At 35.8% G+C, this 21,841-nt stretch overlaps 1 pseudogene; it reads right to left on the reverse strand.

Moving 5' to 3' along the window:
• The window catches only part of LOC149535312 (pre-mRNA-splicing factor ATP-dependent RNA helicase DEAH1-like), a 100,396-nt pseudogene that overhangs the window by 12,292 nt on the left and 66,263 nt on the right, over nucleotides 1–21,841 (reverse strand).

Consider the following 21,841-nt stretch of genomic DNA (forward strand, 5'->3'; position numbering starts at 1 on the left):
GAGCACCTCGATGTCGCCTTTCATCTCATCATCATAAGAACATGACCCCCTTTGAGCAAGGAAAAATTTCATGCATTTATTGAATTTCCTTCTAGTCCTTTGACCTCTACTTAATCTCCCTGTTCTAAATAAACTATATGTCTCACTTGCCTCTTCTATTCCTCTATTTCCCTCACTCGAGGAAGACACCTCTGAAAAATACCTATTCGCTGGTACCTACAAATGGGAGAGATCTTAGAAGACATAAATCTTACTATTGATAAGTGTATTAAATAGACTATCTATAAGGAGTATTGACTTATACCTGTCGATCCATGAGACTGTGCGTGATGCTCCTGAAAAGGGTTCAGTTTCCTACAAATGTAATTCAATTATTGTGAGCATAATCACATCATAATCATAATCAAATCCATCATTAGCATCACATAAAAATTAAAAACATTAAAAGGTACACAACATAACACTTAAATTAGGCTCACATTATAAGCCTACTAGGGAAGTAGGCCTAGTAAAGGGCTAAAACTGGGTTTTTGTATCAGCTGATGAGTTGAGGGCTTAGTCACCTTGGGGACATGCTATTTGAAGTTGTTTGATGTGTGTGGAGGTGGAAGAACACATAGTTAAGGTGAAGTCAAGTTTGGCACCTATTGAGGCATTGTGAGAATTTGATAGTTTGTTGATTAGATTGCTTGGATGAATCCATTGGATGGATTGAGGAACATTCATGGGATTATTCCAAAGATGTAGAACCTAAGGTGGCATAAGGATTTGGTGTGCACTCTGATAGGTTATGGAGTTGGCTTGCATCAAGGAGAGGGATATTATGAAGATGCTTGGTTGGTGTTGTGAGAACACTATGGAAGTCCCTCTTGTTATGAATGATTACAAGTCCACCTAGGGTCTCTGCATCACGTACAGAGGCAAAATTATTAACCAACAAATTGGGTAAGCACTTATATTATGTTTTCCCTATGAATTTTATTCTAGGTACAACTCCCTCTTATAGATATTTAATGAATTCCCTTTTCTAAACTAAACACTTACAAATGCTTTTGACCTAAAAGAAAATAAGGCTCAATACATTCACGCATCAATATTTGTTTTAAATAGTTTTATTTAATTAATTTAGATTAATAGTTAATTTAGATTAGCAGTATTCTATTTGTAGTTGAAACTTGTAGCTTTTAAATAGATAATGAATAAACTATGTAACCATATATATAAGACAAATATATTTCTATCAAGAAATGAATATTAAATAGATTAAGGATTGATGGCATACCTCTAAATTTCATTATCATCATCCTCCTCATCATCATCATCATCATCATCATCATTATCCTCCTCCTCCTCCTCCTCCTCCTCATCATCATCATCCTTGCCATCATCATCATCATCATCATCATCGTTGTCGTTGTCATCGTCATCATCAATATCATCATCATCAACATCAACATCATCTTCATCATCATCATCATCAATAGAAACATCATCGTCATCATCATCTTCTTCTTCTTCATGACAATTTGTGTTAGGAACATCATCCAATAACTTTCAATCGTGATCACCATCTACATCATCTTCTACTTCTTCAGTATCTTCTTCTTCCATCGCATTATACTTTATTGGCCTTCCTCTCAGTTTATGTCTAACAACAAATAACCAACCTAGTTTATGTGGAACCTCTGAGTAAAATACCTACTCACATTAGCTTGGAAGAACATAGGGCTCATCCTCAACTGGCTCAAATGACCTTGTATTAACCATTGTAAATCCATTATCATGTTCAATAACAATTCTATCAAGATCATTTGGATTAAGTTGTAGCCTATACCATTTGAAAATGAACAGTACTAATTTGAAGGAACTAAAGTCACAATCAAGTATATCATCCAAAATGCCATAGTATCAATTTTCAGACTCTTGAGGATGTAAGTCATTTCTAGATGAAATATTAGTCACTTGAAAGACTGCAGTTATTCTTGAATCACAAGTTTTCTTCATGTCATAAAACACTTTGATGCAAAATTTCTGACCATTACAGAACATAGCCTTGTGGTGTTTAACCTACAATAATATGTGAAACATGTCAAAATTATTGTATCATGAGTTAATAAACATACGAGTGATTAATAAATTTGTACGTACTTGGAAATCTCTTAAATCACATGCTAAATCTATTTCCCTTTGCGTAACATTGGAATCTCTATTACGATGAGCTTTTTTAACCAATGAAGATACACCTTCCCATGTTAATGTCAAACTAGAATGTTGACATCATTCAATTCATACCGTCATCCAATCAAGATTGTTTGTAATATACAAATGTAGTGCATCCCACTCTCGAGCACTTGTACAAAAAAAAAAATAGACAACTTACAACTGATTTACTTTGAAGATTAAGAAATAATTTATTACAATAACATCTTATAATTATTACCTCTCATTTTCCTCAATGTACCTTTCCCCATCAAGTACTCGCCTTCTAATTTTTTAAAAGGCTCGAGATCCCAAATGCGATCTAAATGGATATTTGATGCAAACTTAGGAAGATATTCAGTAATGTACATCATAGTCTGGTATACCATATATCCCTCTACCATAAAACCCTCAAGATGTGCTCTTTGTCGAACCAAAGCCTTCAAAGATTTCAAGTGCCTCTTAACCATCCACATTGACCTACTGTGTACAGGTCCACACAATTCAATCTCCTCAACTAGGTGTATGAGGTAGTGTTCCTGTGCATTGAAAAAAGTTGGAAGTAGACACTTTTGCATTTGACACAATAAATGAGGAATTCTTATCTTCCAATAGTTTATGTCTTCTTTATGGATTTCTTTAGATGACAACCACCTACATTAAGAGATTCAAGTCACAAAAAATATATAGATACAAGACTTTACAAAATAATATACAATAGATTACATAGCAAGAAAAAAAAATCACGAATATAATTAATATATACAACAAACTAAATAGATATTACTGCTTACCTCATGTATTTTCCAAGATCGTATATCACTCGTTTGATGTTATTGTTGAAGGGCTCTGGGAGAGATAGAGGAAGCACATACTGAAGTAATTATTGTTAGAGTAAATAATTAATATTTAATTATTTATTCTATTGATTAAGCTTACTTAGGTCATGCATTTATTTAATATTTTATATTTAATGCGTGTTGTGGTTAGTTGGTGACAACACGGGAGTTTTTTCCCTTCTAGTTGTCACACTTATCTTCTACCACCTTCCAGCCTGTTCTACAAGCTTCCATGAGCTCTTTATATTCGGGCTCTCTCTCATTGTAAAATATATCATCATAACAACGTCACATTATTGTAAATACATTTCTTCTTGTGTTTGCATTCATGGTGTCTCTCATGTCCGTTTAGAGTTTTTGCCCGTGCTCCATGCTCTTCCCTTCTATGGCTTCTCTTTGACAGGTTCGTATGCAGGTGATCTTGGCATCTTCGGAGTTGGCTTTCCTCAACTCCAACATGGTATCAGAGCCTTCCTGCTGCTGCTTCGTTGAAGAAATTTTGAAGCCGTGATTTGGAGTCACAAACCCTAGTTTGTTTGTGCAATTTTTCTTCAAATCAGGGGATCAGCATTTTTTCGGAGCACTTTCAGCCCAAATGGACATCACCATTGGATCCGAAAGGCCGTTTGTAGTCAGGATTCATATAAAGTTTTTCATTTTTGGAGACAGGGCATTTTTGGCGATTTTTTGAGGCCTCCAGGGTCGCTGCCGTATGGATCGTACGGACGCAGAGCGTAAAATTTTTTTTAAAAAATGGTTTTCGGGTGCACCGACCCCGCGCCACGGCGGGGCCACCGCCGCGCCACCTGCGCGTAGCCCGCAGCGACCGCAGCAGGCAGTGCCGCCCGCGAACCACCGCGGCCCGGCCGCCTCCCGGCCGCCGCCCTCCGCCGGCGGCGCCTCTCCAGTTCTCAGCCCGCTCTCCGCTACGGCCCGGTCTCCTCCCGGTTCTGCCGCCCCTGTGGTCGCCTCCGCCCACCAGCTGTGCAGACAACTCTGCAACCCGTCAGCAATCTATAGCCACTGCGGGGGTGACACGTGGCATGGGCGCCACGTGGCACCTTGCCACATGGACCCGCCATGTCACCCCTGTCGCGTCAGTACTGCCACGTGGAACTCTTTTTTTCTGTGATGACCACCAAACCGTCAAATTTAATCGGCTGACTTGCTGACGTCAGCGCTGCATCAGCCCTTGCATGCACCTCTCCCGATTGCTTTTAGACTTACCTTTGGTTTTTTGGCCATAACTTTTGCATACGGAGGTATTTTTCAAATCCGAAAGAAGAGCCGAAAAGCTGGTTCTGAGACGGAGATTTTGGTGTAGTTATTTTTAGGTTTTGATGCTTTTTTATTGCTCATTTTTTTTGTTGAAGTCCAAAGTCCTATTTTTGACTCCGGCATGCATATCTTTTACATCCCATGTCAGTTTTTGGAAAACTTTATATTTCTGGAAAGCTGGTGCTGTGTACTCTTCAGAAAAGTAGTCCTTTTTCTTTGTTTTTGGCCTCTGCTCTTTCTATCATAGTTTTGGCATTTTTGCTCTATGGTGGATATTTTGAGTGTTTTAGGCCCGAGGATCGTTTTCCTAGCATGGTTTGATTTCTTTTCAGCTGTACTTTCTTTTGGTTCAGCTCTTTTTCAGTTCTGATCATTGTAGCTATCTTTTTGAAGCACTTTTCTATTTTGCACTGAGATAAATTGTCCTTTTTCATTCTGGGAGTCATTAACATTATTTTGAGTCAGCTGTGCATGCACTATTTCATAAAGCACCATGGGGGGGATTATTTGTTTGCTATTTTAGGCATTCTCCCTTTGTCAAGTGAGTGTCCCTTCCATGACATTAGCCCCATGCAGAGTCAGTTGGACCGTGTCTTTATCGGTGTCTGTATCTCTTTTCCTCTTTCCTCGTTCTTGGTTCGTTTGCAGAAGATTTTGGCTCACCTTCTCAGTTGCCTGTCATCACACCCTGTCTGCATTAAGGGGGGGTTATGCTGTGTTCTAATGCATCCATGGTTTGATGGTTCGATAGTGTGAACTATGTATTCAGTGGTTGATCCTATATACAAGGCGATTGCAGTGGCTGGCTACCTATGCATTTCGGTGAGATGGATCATCTACCATATAGACATGCTTAGTTCGTGCCTTCTTCTTCCATGGAGGTTTCTTCATATCAGCAGTTTGGCAGATTTGTGACTTCTTCATGCTTCAGTGATGCTGCTTCTTCATGATCACTCTTTGTTCCTATTTTAGGGGACAATTTCCCTAGTTGGAGACTTCTTCAGCTCTTCACTGGGTTCTTACCTCTTTTTGGGGGAGGATTTTTCCCATGTGGTTTTCTCTCTTTCCTCGCTTACAGAGGTTGCATTCTTCTTGCATTGTACATGGGTACCTAACATGGCCTCATTGTCGGGACCCATTATGCATTCATCTTTGTTTTGTGAGCTTAAGGCATTTCCCTAAGTTGCACTTAAGGGGGGGTGTTAGAGTAAATAATTAATATTTAATTATTTATACTATTGCTTAAGCTTACTTAGGTCATGCATTTATTTAATATTTTATATTTAATGCGTGTTGTGGTTAGTTGGTGACAACACGGGAGTTTGTTCCCTTCTAGTTGTCACACTTATCTTCTACCACCTTCCAGCCTGTTCTACAAGCTTCCATGAGCTCTTTATATTCGGGCTCTCTCTCATTGTAAAATATATCATCATAACAATATCACATTATTGTAAATACATTTCTTCTTGTGTTTGCATTCATGGTGTCTGTCATGTCCGTTTAGGGTTTTTGCCCGTGCTCCATGCTCTTCCCTTCTATGGCTTCTCTTTGACAGGTTCGCATGCAGGTGATCTTGGCGTCTTCGGAGTTAGCTTTCCTCAACTCCAACAATTATAAACCAATCATTTCATTGTTTTCTAACATAACATAATGAACAATACACATAGTTTATGAATATATTGTAAATACAAAAGAACATAACTTACCTTGATGAAAGTATGCCAATCATGCGTTTTGAGCCCTGGCCCAAATTCACTTTTTTTTAATATGAGATTGTTTATGTTCACAACAAATCCTGTGGGAAATCAAATTTTTCGTATGACTTCTTTTATGGCATCACTTTGCTGCTCCATTAATAACCAAGGAAGGGCACTTATATTAATCTAATCTCTATTGCTATTTGAGTGAATGAAATTATTTAATGCATGATTGGATTCATGAATGTCATTACAAATTTTGACAATTTTTTCTTTGTCATGCCTTCCATCCAATATTTTCCACAATGTCTTTGTTATATTCTTTCCAATATGCATAGTATCAAAAAAATGCACAATTTGTAAGTGCTCATAGTAGGGCAACCTACTAAATTGTCTGGGATAGCTTTTTAGTCCCTTTGGAAGGTTGTCAGTACTACTTGATGACCTTCACGATCATCAATTACACAATTAGTAAACAAAAATCAAAATAGAAATATATAAATTAAAAACATAAACCTTTAGGTGGAACAACATTACCTCGACGATTAATTCTATTATATTCCAAATTCCATAGGCGAGGTGTCATTCTTCGTGGCTTTGATGTAATCTCTTCTTTCCCATTGAAAAGATGTTTTTTCATACTTCGATACTTATGATTCCTGTGGAGGAAGTGTCTACACTCATCAAACACCTGCTTTCCTAAACTTTTTGAATGACAAGATTTCATCTTTGGACCACAAACTGGGCATGCAAATTTTTCCTTTGTTTAAGGACCTACAAGATAATGATATAATTGGATTATTAAATATGTTGATTTTTATAATTAGAATTATTGTGCGCAACTTGAATTCACTATAACATACCACAAAAATGTGTTAGCCCTGGGGCATCATGTATTGTCCATGCAAGTATTGCATGGAATTGAAATTGTCTTTGTCCTATTGGTCTAGACACGTCATACATAGTGACACCATTCCATAACTCCTCCAACTCATCGATAAGAGGCTCAATATATACATTTATATCTATAACTTGATATTTACCTACTTGAATGAACAGTAACATTACATAATTATTGTGACCATTTTACTGCAAGATTTGTAAGTACATGTAAATTAATAACTATCAAATGATAAGATACTTGGAACAATCATTGTCAACATAATGTGCTCCCTCTTTATTGACATCCATGGAGGAATGTTATTGTTGATAACACCAAGTAAACAGATCTCATCTCTCCAAATGGATTGACACCGTCCGCTGCCAATGAAAGCCTAAGATTACGAGGCTCTTCTTTGAAGTGTTTTCACTTTTTCTCTATGTGCATAAATGTCGAACCATCCACAAGGATTCGAATAATGTCATCTCGACTTCTATTGCATGCATGATAATCCATAAATTGAGCCAAGCTACTACACCTAAATAATTGTCGCATCCATGGAATAATGAGGATGTAACAAAGAACCTTTTGAGGCACCTTTTTTGTTACTCGATCTATTCGATATCTACTCGTATGACATACAGGGCTTTGTGTTGCAAATTCATGTTCTTTATAATATATAATATGATCATTGGGACAAGCATGTATTGCTTCATACTCCATTCCAATATCTTTTATAACAGTAGTTAATTCTCAATATGAGCGAGGTAGAATATTTGATGATGGTAACAGAAACTCGCCTATCAATCTACAACAAAAAATATAAGTTGTTAATATAAGCAATATTAGTGGTACATTATTCACCCTTTGTTAACTATAAATACATATATGACATACCTTAACATACGTGACATTGTTATGTTGGATAAACCATTCATAACCTTCAAGTTCAACAATAACAATACAGTAGAGAGAAGAGTTGTTTGGGAGTCTTTGTATAGGGGCTTGTATGCCTTCTGAAGTAGAGGTACATCGAGGCTATCATCATCATCATGATCAGATATGCTTGGACTAAATGTGTCATGGATCAATGTATTTATACCATCCTCTTCAATTGTGTTTTCTAGCACATGATCGTCATCTTCCATGGGACCATTATATTCACCTTTGATATTTGTACCTCCATGTTCCTCCACTTTGAAAACCATATTCTTTGGATTGTTGTGGTTCATATCGTGTACTTCCCTGGGAAGATCAACCTATATAAAATTGATTAACATAAATAAACCATGATCATCAACTCATTGTCAAGTGATTTCATATGTATATAAATTGTTAAAATGATATAATGAACGACTTACCAATGGATGATAGTCATGCCCCCCTTCAATGTGACCATTCTCCCTACAATGTCTCTTAACTATTTTGATTAGCAGTATTCTACGGTTTAAGCCCTTACAAATATTGCAAGGACAATAACATTTTCCATCACCTTTTCTTTTCAAGTTAGACCACAATCTAGCGATTGTCTCCCTATTTTGTTCTTCACTTATATTATCTGACATGATCATTCTTTGCAGGAAGAAAAAATTGAGCTATGAAAACTTCGGTCTACAACTTTCACAAACTAAGAAAAACTGTTGAAAGTACACAAATCTTCTTAGACCTAGCTAAATACTTTAATATTTTAACAATACTTTCTTTCACTTTATTCCTAAGATTATTTTTAAAACTTTGACCAACCGCTTGAAGGTCTTATTTCAAGAGACCTTACAACATTAAGCCACTAAAAGAAATTTCAAAACATATAAGCTAAAAGTCTAGTTAAAATATACATTAGAATAAAAAATATACATTTCATACTCGAGCGTGTGGCTATAACTCATGCAACGGCCTTCTTGCTTAGTTGTAGAAGCTCTCCAACAATCAAATTATACAAACTACAAGGCCTAACAGCAATTTGAAAACATATAAGCTACAAGTCTAGTTAAAATATACATTAGATTAGATTCGACAATAGCAAGCAATATTATTTAGAATTAGATTCAACAAAAATTAGCAGTGTAAATAGCCATCTCCTCTAAACTAGACTCCAAACACGAGGGGGCATTCACATACTCTTCCCCTAAAGGTATCCTGAAGAACAAAGGCCACTATTCTTGAGTTTGTGAATTGCACCTCAAGATGAATGAAGCTTAAAAGGAATGAAAATTGTTTTCATATATTTAAATCAGGATGTAATATTTATTCATAAGTATATACCTTGCAAGCACTTAAAATTGTTGTTATATGTGTTGTAGGAAAAGAAGAAGTTTCAAGATAAGTTTACATTGTTGTTATATGTGTTGTAGGAAAAGAAGAACTTTACATTGCTTTAACTTGCAATTGATGAGTATCATCTAAGACTTTTACCAAAATTTTCCCAAATTTTTTTATCAATTTTGCCTCTCCATAATTATAATTATTAAATAAAATAAACCACACAATTATCGTTTACTACAGGAGAGTTATGTACATATGTTAAGAGACAATTCATTTTCTGTTATGAAAATCTGGGGATGCCAAATGCTCTCAAATCTGTTATATTTACTTTTGTTCTAATTTTATTACAATTAATTTCAATGTAAATTAAGGTTATGCTTTTTCTGAAGAATGATATTGAATGGTCTATCACAGGTATGTGCTTCATCACTTGGTGAGATTTCTGCTAAGGCTCAATTAGATGAGAGAGCCATGATTAAAGAGGCCTCAAATTTTGTAGCCGTTGATATGCCAACTATTCATCCAAGTGCTACTAAGGAACATGGTGAAGTAGAGAAACCAGAGTCTTCAGAAAAACCAAAGGAAATGAATGAACCACTTGAGGAAGATGGATGCCAGTTAGGTAAGGTTGATTCTAGTGAAAAAAGACTTGAAAATTTTGAAACTCCCATGCAACAAGATATAACTAAAGAGGTTGAGATGCACCTGGTGGAAAAGCAAGAATCTCCAACCATAGTTCAATCATCAATTGAGATCCTATCTTAGAGTGATGATATTGTGAAGCAGCAAGAAGAAGGGTTGCTAATTGTGGAGCTAGTTGCTAGAGCTGATGGTAATGCTTCTGCTTCTAAAGAATCTGAGTCTCAAGGGGTACATTCTAGTGTTGATGTTCAAAATGAAAAAAATATGATAGATAATAGTGATATTCAATGGAATAAAGATATTTAATGGAATAGTGATATTCAATGTAACAATGATATCAACAGTGCTTTAAGATAGTACGCATCTCTTAGACAGTGAGATATCAATAAAAGATAGTAATGCTCAATAGATGTCACTACTATGGCAAGCAAGGTCTTTTATATTAAAAATATCTTGAAGATGATAAGAGAAGTTAGGAGTAGCATTATGAAGAGTCATGAGAAAAGAAAGAAACTAAGAAATGAAGACAATATAAATGGCACTGATGAAAACATCAAAAGAATGCGATAGCTATTAGAGATGATACGAAGTAGATGAAATACATTTTTACACAAATGTTTCTAGTATAGGAGTTCTTATAATAGTTTTCCATTTTTATTAACTTTCATTATATAAATGAAGATCTATCTAGGCTGCATTGCTTGCAAAGCAAATCTTTATGGTTCTGGTAAACTTACTATTGGTAGTTGGGTAAGAATGGCACCTTACATCAAATGTAGGATGATTAGGTTGATCTAGACATCCATGGAAAATATTGTGACTCAGAGGGATTTTACATGAATATTAGGTCCTAAATGATATTTACCACTATAGAATTTTGAAAAAAAAGTGATGGTCATGACAACTCAAACAAAAGGATGTTCAACAGAGCATAAGGTCTCGTGAATATTATAGCAGTAAGAAAGAGATAATGGAAGGCACGTGTCTTAGAGACAAAGATACAAGTTTTTCTAAGAGAAAAGCATTACATAAAATAAGACAAGAACATTGTTGTTGAAAAGACGAATACTGAAATCTAAAAGGAAAGCCCAAAGAATGAGAATTCTAGTGCAAAATAGTGATCAACAAATTAATGGACAAAAATAGTCAAGAATCATGCAATTAAGATAGTAAAAAGAAAATTAATGGACAAGAGCCAAGTCATTAAATGGTGCTCATTCAAAGACAAACACAAATGTTGCAAAACACTAAAAATAGTGAGAAGGAATTGGAAATATTTTGAGCAGAGATCAATTAGAAGTCATCAAAATCAGTCACTATTATCTAGGAACAATGTTAAAGGATAGTGATAAAGAAATACAACATTAAAGGATAGTGATGAAGAAATGTTGACACACTTTTATATGTATGCTCAGTGAGCACAGATCAAGAATAACAGTAAATGTTGAAACTAACAAAACAAATATGTCATCAAATGGAATCCATAATAGTGATGACGAGACAGTGAGATGGACTGTTATAGAAATTCAGAGATGATAGGGCATGAAAAGATGTACATTTACCATTGTCTAGAGGAGCATCATCATTAGAGGTTACAGAAGAGCTATCAAAAATGATATGAGTATATTTAATGACATTAAAACAACATGATCGCAATTAATTTCAGTGAAGAAGAAGATCAAAACTATGATAAATATTAGAGAGCATGACTCATATGATGAGGGGCAGAAAGAGAGATAATTTCACCTTTTTGTTAAAGGTATTTAGAGTGTTTGCAAGGCGATTCACTATCCTTGGATACATTCACAGCTTTTATTTGAAGGATATTCACCATATAATGATCATCAATTTACTGTCTTGTCTAAGGGGTCCAAGCACTAATGTCTAAGACCAATTTCTGTTAATAATGGTACAACACTTTTGGTGAAGATACAATATCTAAAATTGTATGAAATGATGCTCTTGGTTACACAAAGTAGACCTAGAAATGTAGTAAGAATATTATGATGGCCATCAGACAACAAAGAGCAGTGAGGTGGCCAAGGGTAGAAACAATGTGTGTGCCATATAAAAGCAGCAATAATATATGTATAAGAGAAAAAATAGTGATCAAACAATGTAAGGAAATAGTGAGCAAATATGCATCCAAATAGCGCTACTGCAATGAAAAAATAGTGACATCACAGAGAAAGATAGTGGTGAATATACATGCAAAATAGTGATTGATGTTTTTAGGCGCAATTTTAGTACCCTTATTTTGAAACTTCAATATGTGGTTGTCATAAATTTGGGTTCCACTGGTTCACTAGTCTCTTGGTTGATGAAATATGCAAACAATATTGTCAAGGTCTATGCAACATAAATGGCAGAGTTGGAATGGTATAAAATGCTTTGTAAGGATAAAAACATTGGTTATTATGATTCTTTCAAAGAGAAGGATGGATGATTGTGCCATAGGTGTTGGGAAAAGCCCTAGCTATATATCTACTAAACTTCATAAGTTTAAGAGGGATATCGAGGAAGTTGAAAGGGAAAAGGAGCTCCAGGATGTCCAGTATATGCAGTAGGTCATGGCTCTTCTTTCTCAAGCAGATGTTGACATGGCATTAGAAACCTCCTGCAAGCGTTTCCTGGAATTGAGGAGAGTAGTTAGCAGGTCTCGAGAGAATTTCATTACTCATGAGCCATATTCACATTTTCAATGTCCTCTTATAGGGAAAGTGATGAACGATCTAGTTTTGATCTCAACTAATAATTCTTTTGAGATAGAAGCAATTGAGAGTGAGTTTGCAAGAGGTGAGCCAAAGGATCCCCTTACTAGTATAGTTCTCCTGAATTCCATTCTTATACCAAACCAAGCCTTGTACTGCACTATAAATCTTTGGAGGTAGCAGAACTATGTGGCAAGGATTTTGAAGGTAACGATAAAGTTGGAGACAAAATTATGTGCCGAGCAAAAAAAAGAGCACTTGTTGATCTGTTAGAACTCTGTAAAGAATATAAGAATATAAGAATATCTTGGAGCAGCTAGGCCAACAACGTGGTGCTATTTTGACAATTGTTACAATTTTAATTAGGGGCAATCATCCAGAGTTGACAATGGATATTGAGACTATTCTCAATGAGCTCTCTTATGATGGAAACTCATACAATGAAGGAAACATAAGATCAATGATCTAGTTTAATTGGTGCAAATCCTTTTCCCATTACCTTTTAAGAGGTACGGAGGAATCCAAATTGGGAATGGTCAAAATGCTCACACAATTGTAGCTCGATGAAAACATAAGAGAGGCCTTGATTCAACAAAATTTAATTGATGCTTTGAAGCTGGAGGGGTTCCTTTGCTACTTGTCTTCTTAGAGAAGCCTAATTTGAATATGAAAGTCAAAGCTACAACTATTCTAGCAGATTTAACTATGGAGCATGGAAGATCTTTTCTTCTCTGTGATGACAAGACACCAATGGAAGAATGCAAGCTTGTTGAAGCCATCATGGGAATTCTAACTTTTTGCAAATTACCAATTGTAGAGAATTTGATGAAGGTGTTGTTATTGTTGATGGAAGCTTCAGATGACAGTGATGTTGCAGGATTGATTCAGGACAATGATAATAACCTTCAAACCATTTAGGCTTTTATCAAAATGGCCAAGGCTCCCTTGCAATATCAAGCTATACAACTAGTTTTTTTGATGTGCAAAGATTGATGGTTTTGTCTGAATGGATTCTCAGCATGTTCAAAATGCGGCTGTCACATTAAAGCAGAGAATTTGGGGTTGAAAAAGTTCATGTATCTATATCTCATTAATCATGCAAAGAATATCATGCTGATGTTGAACGTTGAGAATTAGGAAGGTGTAGTCATTTTTTATGAGATTGTGAAGGAGTTAGATGCTTTCATGGTTGCCCGTGGAGACAAATGGCATATCAAGAAATGGTCATGTATTGGTAATATTTATGCTAGGAAGAGGTAGGCACAAGATCGTGTGTTGTCACTTACAAAAATTCAAGATCTTTTCTTTTCATAGGATTTGAGTAGAGAGGAGTCTCAAGTTGTTTGAGAACTTAAGTAAGTAATGAGAACTATTTTTAGGAAGTAGAAGGTAAGGGTTGATTGGCTTTAGGAAAGAGATATGAATATAGTCTTTTTCTATAATTATGTGCAAACTTATAGTTAAAATAGGATTTATATATCTACTTTGGTTAATTTAGACAGAATTTATCTAATCTTTTCATATGTTTTGTCTTGAAAAAATCTATGTGGTACTATTTAGAAGATTCATCCCTACTAAGGATGAGGGGAATGATGCAGAGATGGGTAAGGGCTCTTTATCAACTATTAGGTAGTCTTGCCAAAAGATCAAATTGCAATCCAAACTGACAATGTTCCTTAGGGCTACTAATGGCTCACATATAAAAATACAAGGACTCAACTTCACGAGGGTTCTACTATGGTTTCCAAGGTCCTCAAACACCTAACCCAACCCAAAAACTTCACTCACCAAGTTAATGGTAAACTAAAAATCAAATTCCATTAACAAGAATAAAGCCAATTTCTACAACCTTTTGACCATTATTAGAGCATGTGGAATTAGAGTTGTAAGCCTATGAAATATTTGAAAGGTTTCTTTACTAGATGTGGAATGGGAGTTGCAAGCCTATGAAGTATTTGAAAGGTTTCTTTAGTAGATGTCATCTTGTGGGACACATATTTGTATGAAGTATTTGAAAGGTTTCTTCACTATATGTCATCTTGTGGGACACATGATTGTTTTATTCTCATAAACTTAATCTATGCTTGTGAAAAATGGGAATTTTGATGAGTGGATGTCCATTAAAGCTAATGCCAAATTTAGAAGTTTATAAAGGTGAGGTAGGAGCATAAGTGGTTCTTGGTAATCTTGAATCAACCAAAAACATTTGCTTTGAGTTTGTTCCTTTTCATTCCAGTTCTATGTTTCTTTCAACATTATTTTGAATTGGCTGGTTTTCTCATGTAGACCTGTTTGACATGTTCCTAGCATTATGGTGTAGGAGGACCTAGGGTTTGGGCTAAAACCCCAAGATATTCTAGCTTGTAAATGATCCTAGTTTGGTCATTGATGAATAAAGACTCCAAGAGGGTCTAAGTGGTGTGTTAGGGTAGTTGTGTGTCTTTGTGATCCTAGCCAGGTCATTGATGAATAAAGACTCCAAGAGGGTCTAAGTGGTGTGTTAGGGTAGTTTGTGTGTGTTTGGGCAAAAGTTGAGAATAGGTGACAAGAAATTGCCAAGTTTGGCAAAATGAGATCATGCCAAATGACCCTACAAAGTGTGTAATTGTTTGAAAAGGATGGAGGCATGGTTCATGTAGCTGAGGAAGGCATTCTGCATCGATTTGAGGTGATGGTAGGTTGATAGGAGTCAAGATGCTGAAAAGTTGTAAAGTTGTCATTTTAACTTCAACATTTGGGTAAGATTTTACAAAATCTCCAAAGGTGGTTATGGGTCAGTTCCAATAGTTGGAACATGGTTTTTATAGCTAACATATAGAATGAATAGTTCTTAACATAGGAAAACTTATGTGGAGAATAATAACAATATCTTAAACTAACATATAACTGATTAAAAAAAACTACAACCCTACATTCTTGTATGCATAACAATTAACATTAAAAAAAAAAGGAGATATGTAAATACCAGACATTGGCAGTGAGACCCTTCTTCCTGCCAATCACCCTTCCTTCAACTAGCTGCTCTATAAAGTAGAAAACCTAGGCTTTCCCTGGAATGTGGGTAACGTATGTCCGAGATTCTGGAGGAAGAAATGTATGTTGGTTTTGTAGCTGGTACTGAAGGGTTTCATAGTTGGTATTGGAGGGTACTGATCAAAATCCAAATTCTCAAAGCATTCGACCAATCCCCTTGCCCATGCCTCTGTAGATAAGATCTACCATAATTACTCCACACCTAGCGGAACAGATTCAAAGTGCAATTGCCACAATGTTTGTCCACATCACCATTTTATCAAAGAATTATGCAAAATCAAGATGGTGCTTGTACGAGCTTTGCCTGATGTTGAAATCGAGAGCACCCATAATTCCAGTGTTCTTATACAATGTGAAGACTTGTGACCTCCAATGGATGGACAAAAGAGGACTTTATGCCGAAGCTTTGACAATGCACCAGACAAAGGGGAGATATCACTCCGAAACCATCAAAAATTGGAAATAGGCTCTGCATCAACTTTCCTATCTCAAGGGCTTCAAGCTTGACGCTTGTAATGGGTAAGATGGCAAGGACCTTTACACTCTTCTTCACTATGGCCTTGATGAGGCTAAAATATGTGTGCACTCCTCCAAACATTGAAATGGCATATATTGTATATGCCACCGAAAAAAACCCATGTTCCAAATGTTTTTTTTTCAATTTTAGCCTGACGACATCGCAATTGCGACACCTATGTTTCCTAATGTCGCAATTGCGATTTCATTGGGCTATAATTGAAAAAAAAAGCCAAAAAAATAACATTTTCCCACCATCACAAATTGGCGTCGCAAATTGACCCCTAATGTATTAGTGCTAGGTTACTCCAATAAAAGTAAGGCATACAAATGTTTGAATCTTGTTACTCACAAAGTCATAGAAAGTGCACATGTCAAGATTGATGAGTTTGTAGAAAAGAAGTGAAGAATAGAGCAACAAGGACCCCAAAGACTACAAAAAGTTTGCTTACTATGAGGAGAAACCTGAGACTTTACCACAAATAGTCAAAGGTAAGCAATAAAAAAGTGAACCTAGAAAATCAATGATAGTACAACCCAGGTCACATGAAATGCAACTTGAGTTGCAATTATAGATAGAGCAACCTGAGTTATAGTTGAACGAATCTGAGTTATAGCTAGAGGAGTTGATAGGGAGGTTGGTTGAATCACTCACTAATTCATGCTCTTGATCTCTTCATAACCCTAATCATTTTTTGTTCACCCCACTTGCCACCTATAGGACCTTAACTACTCAAGGATCCCCTAGTTCCCCTAGCCAACCCCAATTATCAATAAATATTCCATAGTTCATGAAAAACTTGATACTTTTCCCCTTCATTCAATCTAGCCGTCACAACAATATGAAGGCTTGCAACCTCCAAATCTTGAACCATACCATGCAAAGGAATGGAGGTATCAAGAAAAACTTCAAATCAACCAATTAGGTGAAGTCCCAACAAGTACATCTTGCTACTCAATTTCATCTTTTCTTCATAATTAGGCCTAATAGGCTAGTAGCCCCAATTAGGTCTCCTATAGTGAGAGAATAGGGAATTATTCTATGCCTTCCAGAGGAAACCTTTAATTTTTTTAGGATTATTTGTTAATTTTCCATCCTATTAGATATTTTTGGGGTCTTGGGGTCATACCCTTTCATCTGTTACCCTAGCCCAAATTAGGTGAAAATTGAACTTTTTAGGCTTAACTAGTTGCCTCCACAAATAAGATTGTTTTGGGATTGTTATTGAATTATTTTGAATCCCAATCCTTCATGTAATGATGGTAATAATTCCTTATTCCATGTTCAAAAGGAATTAGGTCTCTAGCTTTCCTCCTCTGCAAGATATGTTGATTTCTATATGGTCTTCCCTAACCAAACTCACCAAAGACCTTAAAATGGTTGCTTTACATTTGAAGGCTCTTTTGTAATGTCCCCACTAATAGAGTTAGTTAGGGACAAGTAATACCTACAAAATAAATGTTAGAATCACAATAATAATAAAACTAACTATATTATTCTACCCTCTAAGTTAACCCTAATCTTAAGGACGTCTCTAGATTGGGCTTCTTAGCTCATAGCCATCTCGTTGTCATTCTGGGAGTGCACCTCTTAAGATTCTTCTTGGATAGGCATTCTCTATCCAAGGCCAATAACATATGCATATGTTTGACAATATCAAAATATTCTCGCACATCAATTATCGACCATGGCAAACAATAGAGATCCTAATATCTCCATGCTCCATGCTTTGATATCGATTCTTAGCCATGGTTGACAATATAAATATTAATATCTCACATGCTCCATACTTTGAGTTCACATTGATTCTCAACCATGGCAGACAATGGAGATCTTAATATCTCACATGCTCCATGCTTTAAGCCTCATTAATATCTGTGGTGTTAACCCCATGAGCTAACACAATATTATCCACAAGTATGCTTCATTAATATAAATAAATTCATAAACATGTTGGAAATCTAATTGAAAAACTCATTGTTGAAGATCAAAGAGGGAGATTGTTGAAAGAAGGAAAATAATGTTTTCAATCATTGTTTTTGCATTGATGTCAAACTTGCTACTTGAAGGAATGACATTTGCTTATATGATCCAAGTACTATCACTTAGTTGATTGATGAAGATGATTTGATCAACAAGATGTAACAAGAGAATCTAGGGGAAAGGTTGAGTTATGATGTTGTAATGAAGTGTAAGGATCAGTTAAGACAATGATTAAATGATGTATTGATGACATACTTAAAGATACAAAGGTTGGTCACACTTAGAAACATTGGAGGAATTGGTTGAAACAAGGTGGTATGCAAAGCTTAAACTAAGTAGGGTGTCGAACAAGTTAGTCAAAGCCAAGAAAATTCTTAATAGGAGTTGAGTATTAGAAAATTCTAGTGTGTGTTGAGTGATCTTCAAATGTTGAGTGAAGATCAAGTGTTGAGCATCAAAAAATTCTTAGTTGGTGCTGAGTGATCTTCAAGTGTCGAGCATCAGGAAAAACACAATGAGTGCCGAGTAACCCAATATCTACCGAGCACCAGTATTTCAATAGTGTTGAGCTGCTACATTATATCAAATTATGAAGGATCACCAAATTTGAGCCAACATAGTGGTTACATTGAATTTTATGAATGAATTGGAAGATAAGGATGATGAGTTGGTGGCATCGAATCCTATGTAAACCATTTTTGGATGAATTCTAAAGGATTATTCAAGAAGTTTCTAGAGGAAACATAATATGGGTTAGATGCAATGAATCCTACCTAATCCATGTGAATTGAAACTAAAGAATGGAAGAATCGAGTGGGAAAACATACTCCAAGACTTTTATTTAAGAATTTATAGACCAAGAAGCAAAGAGCTACTGATACTATTGCTACTGAAGAGCCAAATTTGTGAAGTGGTTAGAAGGGTGTCAAGGAGGAGACATTTAGGTGAAGGAAGAGCATAGAGGCTCTGTTTCTATAAGTGGTCAGGAAGAGATGATTGCACTAGTACATTGAGCATGGAGACTCAAGATGACTAAGCTTGAAAGGAGGGCAAGCTGTTAAGAGTCGCAGTGATTGAAGGCCAAGCAAGGGTATGAGCTTAGAAGTGATCTAAGATCTTCAAGATAAGTTGTATATTGTACTTAGGTCAAGATTTTCTAATACTCTCTAGCAATTGTATTAGATCTAAAAATCCTAAGGACTTAGGTTGGCCTAACAACCATTTTTAAATCCTTTAATAGGGTGACATTCTAAGTGAATGTTCTAAAGTCCTTTAATCGAGCCCACTTCTAACAAGGTGGTTAAATCCTCTAAAAAGGTCACATTTAATAGTGTGTTGTAAGCCTTTAACAGGGCATGCCTTTCATAGGGCATCACTTCAAAAGAGTGAAAATTGAGTAGCATGTTATTGATGGTTTTTCACAAATTGTGTTTTCATGTAAATAATTGTGTTATGTGTTGATTTCTTACATGTTATGCTTGCATGTTGATTTATAGTAACTTGATGATTAGATAAGTTAAAGCTTGGATGAATGAATGGTGGCTCACTATACTTAGTGAAAAGTTTGAATAGGACATTTGAACTTTGAATAACTAATTCACCCCCCCTCTCAATTATTCTAAAGCAATTCTAACAATTGGTATCAGAGCCATCTACTGATTTAGTTTCAAGGTACTAGAAGTAGGAAGATCAAGATGTCCAAGAGAGAAATTCTTAAGCTCAACAAAGAAAACTTTTCTGCATGGCAGAGTCTGATGAAATTGCACCTTGGATCAATAGGTGAGTATGCACACACTTCAATTGGAACATAACATGTAACTCCAGTAGGACCTCTCACTACATATGATTTGAACAAAAAGAAGGAGCACAATCAAGCAATGTTGGAAATTGCCTCTGCACTTAATTATATAGAATATGATGACATCAAAGACTATGATTCTGCATTCAAGATATGGAAAACCTTATCAAAAATCTATGGAGGAGATTAGAATGTCTAGAGAGAAAAAAGAGAAAGCTTAAGAGGAAAGTTTGATGACATGAAAATGGAGGAAGGTGAAAATGTTGCCTAATATGCTGCAAGAATGAAAGAAGTGGTAAGTGCAATAAGAAGTCTAGGTGGACAGTTGGAAGAAGAAACTACAATCAACAAATACTTGAGAAATCAGCTCCCTATCTATGCTATTAGAGTTTCAACCATCCAAGAGTTAAGGTGTGTACAAGGGAACACACTAACCTTTGAAGGAATAGTGGGAAGACTTACTACATTTGAGCTATCCAATTTTGACAACTACAGACCTAAGAACCTTGAATCTGCCTTCAAGGCCAAGATGATAATAAAAGACACTGAGGAAACATCAAGTAGCAAGAGAAGAAAAGGAAAACATGCATCCAGTGATAGCAACATAGACGAGGAAGATGTGAAATAATTGGAAGCACTACTGGCAAGGAGATTCCATAGAAGCAAAGGTAAATTCAAAGGTAAGTTCCCTATCATATGTTTCAATTGCAATGAAGTAGGTCATATAGCTGCAAGATGTCCACAAAAGAAGAACTACAAAGAAGGAAACAAGTACAGGAACAAAAGACAAGATGATAGCAAAGACTACAAGGAAAAATGCAAGAGATGCTACATTGTTGAAGGACATTCTAATGAGAATGATGATGAAGCAGTCTATGTAGCCATGAAGGATGAATCAGATGAAGATGAAGCAACAATACTGGTTACCTGTGTGAACAAGAATGACAAGTGGATCATAAATAGTGGATGCTCACATCACATGACTGGAGATAAAATTAAGTTCATTACCTTTACTCGATATGATGGAAATAGTGTTAGATTTGGTAATGATGCCCCTTGTCAAATCAATGGAAAAGGTTCTATTGAACTCATAGAGAAAATTTCATGTGATAATGCATACTATGTTGAAGGATTGAACTAGAACTTGTTGAGTGTATCACAGTTAGACAATGTAGGTTGCAAAGTTGAATTTGGAAACAAAACTGCTAAGATCTATGACATTGATGGAAATTTGATAGAAAAAAGTGAACAAACTAGGAGTAATATGTTTTACTTAGATATGGAAGATGCAACATGCCTTGTTGTTAGACTTGATAATGTGTGGTTGTGGCATAAAAGGTTGTGTCATGTTAACTTTGATAATCTAATTAGCATTAGCAAGAAGAAGAAGGTTAAAGGGTTTCCCAAGTTGAAGAAACCTAAAAACACAGTGTGAAAATAATGTCAACTAGGGAAGATGACTAAGTCTAGTTTCAAAAGCAAAACATACACTTCCAATGAAGTACTAGAGTTAGTCCATATAGAATTATGTGGTCCAATAGAAGTGCAAAGCTACCTAGGAGACAAATATATAATGCTATTGTACATGATTATTGTAGGATGATGACTGCTATGTTCTTGAAGAAAAAATTAGATGCATTTCAAATGTTTAAGTGGTATTTGGCCAGAGTTGAGAAAGAAATAGGAAAGAACCTGAAATGCCTAAGGTTGGACAGAGGAAGTGAGTTCACATCAAAGAAATTTGAAATATTTTGTAATGACAAAGGTATCAAAAGGCAAACATTAGCACCAAGAACTCCACCACAGAATGATATTGTTGAAAGGAGGAATAGGTGAGTGATTGACTGTGCTGGAACCTTGATGATGGAGAAAAATGTTGCACTAAAATATTGGAGAGAAGTTGTAAGTACACCAGTTTACACACTGAATAGAGTTCAAGTCAAGAAAGGTACAAATGCAACACCTTTTGAATTGTGGTATGTTCACTCACCTAATGTTAAAA

Source organism: Cupressus sempervirens, chromosome 10 (genome assembly GCF_028749045.1).
Source record: "Cupressus sempervirens isolate cs-2001-9-10 chromosome 10, ASM2874904v1, whole genome shotgun sequence".
Classification (NCBI taxonomy): domain Eukaryota; kingdom Viridiplantae; phylum Streptophyta; class Pinopsida; order Cupressales; family Cupressaceae; genus Cupressus; species Cupressus sempervirens.